Here is a 4,195-nt window from a genome sequence, read left to right as displayed (position 1 = left end):
TTTTCCCTGGAAATGGAGCAGAGTGATGTGGTGGTCAGAGTGCGTGGGCTGGGGCGACGGTACCATACATCACAAGAAGGGGGGCAGTATAATGTGACATTGTGGTGCAGGCTGTATGTGTGATGCCGAGAGGGGGTTGGGGGTGCAGGGTGATGATTCTGGGTAGGCAGAAAGGAATGGCAGAGGCTTGCGGGCTGCAGAGGCATGGAAGTGGCCTGCGTGCAGAGGACACACACAGCACCTGCAGCAGGTGTCCTCTGAGACCACTACTTCCTACATACTCCACGAAGCAGGGTTACCTGTTGAGTTGCTTGGGCAACAGAAACCTGGATATGCAACCAAGCTGGGAAGGCAGAGGCCTAAAAGAAGGGAAGGAAGCCACCCAGTCCTCAGTTAATCCTGCCTCCTCCAACCCTGTGTTTGTTGTTGTTGTTGTTGTTTTCAGAATTTCTATTACTTTTAAGTACAGAAAACTCAACAATGCACACTCATCCCAGCTTGGTGGCCAGTTCTTTAGCCTTGCCTGTTCCAGCTTGGCAATATCACTAATTTGGGGCCCAGGATGTTGCCTCCCAAGTGATGGTGGATCTCACTGTATCTGTTATTGTGAATGGTCTGGAGAGCTTCCACCAGCTTAGCCAGCGCTCCTTTGTCTTCTGAGTTTATCTGTGTGAAGATTTTCTGTGGACTAGACGGCCCCTCCTGGCCTTCCGTTGATAATGCAATAGGGAACCTGCGTCTTTCGACACAGGGCAGGCAGGAAGACAACCAGCTCGATGGGATCCACGTCATGTGCAATCACCACCAGCTGAGCCTTCCTGTTCTCCACCAAAGTGGTGACAACATTAACCCATGCTCGAAGGACAGGTGGCCTCTTGGTGGGGACATGCCCTTTGCAGGAAGCTTTTTTCTCAGCCGACAATCTCTGCTTCTTCTCTTGCTTTGTCTCTGAGCTGTACTTGTGAGCCAGCTTACACAGTTGAGTAGCTGTCCGGCAGTCCCAGGCTGGGTGAACTGGTCAACCGCAGGAGGCACTTTCAGGCTCTTAGAGAATAGCCCTTTGCTGCTGCTGCCCAGTGTAATAGGGCCATTTGACAAAGCAGATGAGGTCCCTTTTGGGCGGACTGTCCTGTCCAATGCCAAAATTCTTGGACTTTTTCTCAAATGGGATTTACCACCTTCTTGGCTTCCTGCACCTTCGCGACAGCAGGGGCTGGCACCACCTTCTTCCCCTTAGCCTTTTTTCCTTTCAGCATCTTGTTGGTGGGAGGAGAGCCCTGCGTTTTTCTTTCTTTTGTCATCTGTCTTCCTCATTGGAACAGAAGCTCTTTGAGGTCAGGTACTGCATATGTTCTGCCGACAGTTGTATACAAAACAATTCTTCATCCACAGTAAGGGCTCAATAAAAGTGCTGAATAAATGAATCTGAGAGGGAAAGAAACATTTTTCTAAACCACTGTGTATGGAGGATCAGGAGGGCGTTTAATACTTAACAAGCCTCTACTGCATGCTGGTGGCTAGCCAGCATGTCACCTATTTATGCCTACTCACCTCTCAGCAGAGATTGTGGATGGGCTAATCCAAATCCCATTCATCTTCTGAAGCCCTGTTCAAGCCCCTCATCCACCAGGAAATCTTCCCCATCTGAGCCACTTCCCCTCTTGTCCTCCAATTTATGAAATCCAGCTCTTAACTGCACACTGGCATTTCATCAGACCACCTCCCCCGTGACTGTAAACACTTTAAGAACAGAGGCTACATTTCTGTTTCCAATTCTCCCCCACAGCACCAACAGGTGAACTGAAAAACACAAAAAAAAACACCCCACAACATTCCTATGTAGTTGTTAATTGATAGGTTTATCCTTACCACTGGTTGTAGCATGACCTTGACTTGGAGCACTCTTCTGGCAGTTAGTTCCTGCTGCTCTGTGTAGTCCATCTCAGTTAGGCATGCTTTCTGCTCTGCAACAGAACACCTAGCAAACAGTGTCTTTCACAGTCAGGTCACTTAATTATCTCACACAAGGAGAGGTTTGGAGGCGGGCAGCTCAAGGCTAAGCAATGCTTCCAAGATGCCATTAGAAGCTCAGACTCATGGTGGCTTTCTGCTCTGCCACCGTTAGTGTGCTGGCTTGTTCCCTCATGGTACAAGATAGCTGATGAAGTTTCAGTCCTCACATCTGTATTCCAGGCAGCAAAATGGGAGAAGGGGGTGAGGCCAGCCAAAATGATCCTTTGGATCAGAAAAGCAAAAGCTTTCCCGGAAGCCTCTAGCAGACTTCCACCTCTCCTTACTGGCTACACTAAATATAAGGGAGTCCGAAGAAACAGTTCTTTAGGATTTTGAGCCTCTATAGTTAAGGGGACCAAAGACAGTGGGATGAGAATGAATGCTGCATTCGTACATCAACAGTGATTACTGTGCACTCTATCAAAGGAAGAGGGAAAAAAATGATGAGAGTTGTCATTCATTCAGACTGGCCATTCTGAAATCTCCCCATCCCAAGGAGGACCCTGTTTAGATTTATTTGATCCCAGGGAGCCACTCTAAATTCTTGCTTATACATAAATACAGATGCCTACAGACATAAAAGACATAGTCCATGCCCTTCAGGACCACAGTCAGGTGGGGAAGATGTGAAGGGCTGGCAGAGAGAATCATCTCCATGATGTATGCTATGGGCGGTGCGTAGAAATATATGACAGGAGGAGAATATAACTTCGGGTCGAGGGTGGTCAGGGAAGGCTGCCCAGTAGTGGTGGCATATGAGATTGAAATGACAGTTACACATATGAAGATGGGGCTAAGAAGGGCACTGCTGATAAGAGAAAATACATGAGCAATGGCATGATGGTAGGAAGAGAGCACAGCACATTTAGGGAGCATCAGAAAGTTCCACTTTGTTGAAGTGCAGGGTGCCTGAAGGAGAGATGAGGCTGACAGGGCAGATCATGAAAAGCATGATGTGTGCGGAGAAAGGCTCAGGCCTCCAGCGGGGGCCATTTTCTGAGATAGGAGTCACTGAACTTAGTATGGTAGTGTTGGCTTTGGGAGGCTCAGACTGTCTTACCCTACGTGATTTTCCAGGACCGGCCCATCTACTCCCTTGACTTCAGTTATCATCTAATGACTCCTAAATCCACATGCCCTGTTCAGATCTCTCTTCTGTATTCCCAACTTGCATATCCAGTGCAGAGTTTGCTACATTACAGCCATGCCCCAAATCTAGTAACTTAAAACTAGAACCATTATTCAGTTCCTGAATCTATAGGTTGGCAATTTGTTTAGGTTCAGAAATTAATGTCTCCCTTAAAGACTTAAAGGATACATGGGTGGTAGCTCCCATTACAGCCCCATTTAATCCACTGGCATTACTGTCTGCAGAAACAGTTTGGATCATGTTGGATCGTGTGGTTATCATAACCACATGGTAGCCTCACATGTAGCTCTTATACTGGATGTCGCATCTACACAGGGATAGATTAGCACAGCCTCTGGCACTTTCCTTTAACTCTGTCAATGTGTTCTTTGCAATCCCCATTTGTAAGGAGAACCAAAAGTAGTTTACACTCATATATGGAAAGAGGAGTAGTACGCTTTCACTGTTGTGCCCAAGACTGTAACCCCCTGCTCTCTGTCACAATGTAGTCTGCAAAGACCTTGGTCATCTTCAATTTTAGCAGACCATTCCTCTGCTTCACTATATTGATGACATTGCGCTGATTGGACCTGGTAAACAGGAATATGGTGTTATTCTGAATGTCTGAATAGACACATATGTGCCAGAGGGGAAGAGATGAACTCTACAAAGACTCAGGAGCCTGCTACCTAGATGAAGGTTTTAGGAGGTCTAGGTCCGAGGCATACTGGGACATCCCTTCTGAGGTAAAGAACAAATTGTCATACTTTATGCTCCTTATTGCTAAGCAACAGATACATTTTGATGGGTCTTTTGGATTTTGGAGGTAGTGTGAATTCTGACAATTAGGTTCATGAGCTTGCCACGGTGCGTTTACATTGGCAGCACTGTACAGACTGCTCAGTAAGGTTTCATAACCTTGGTATATCCGTGTTGCCCAGCTGTGTTCATGTTGACGTGTGGCGGTGTCTTGCTGAGTGGCGTTAATTATTGCTGTTGCCTGTTTTTGTTTGCCGTCATGAGAATGTCTAAGCTTGAATTAGAGCAACGAAC

At 46.9% G+C, this 4,195-nt stretch overlaps 1 pseudogene across 1 annotated transcript; it reads right to left on the bottom strand.

Annotated features, from left to right (window-relative positions):
• Positions 1 to 488: 488 nt before the first annotated feature.
• Positions 489 to 1,256, bottom strand: LOC308503602 (large ribosomal subunit protein eL8-like; annotated as a pseudogene). The gene has a single exon. The product of its transcript is annotated as a large ribosomal subunit protein eL8-like (transcript).
• Between the last annotated feature and the right edge of the window lie 2,939 nt (positions 1,257 to 4,195).

The sequence above is a fragment of the Rhinolophus hipposideros genome (assembly GCF_964194185.1).
Source record: "Rhinolophus hipposideros genome assembly, chromosome: 10".
Classification (NCBI taxonomy): Eukaryota; Metazoa; Chordata; class Mammalia; order Chiroptera; family Rhinolophidae; genus Rhinolophus; species Rhinolophus hipposideros.
The sequence above is the reverse complement of the archived record's forward strand: the minus strand, read 5'-3'. Positions and strand labels throughout refer to the sequence as shown.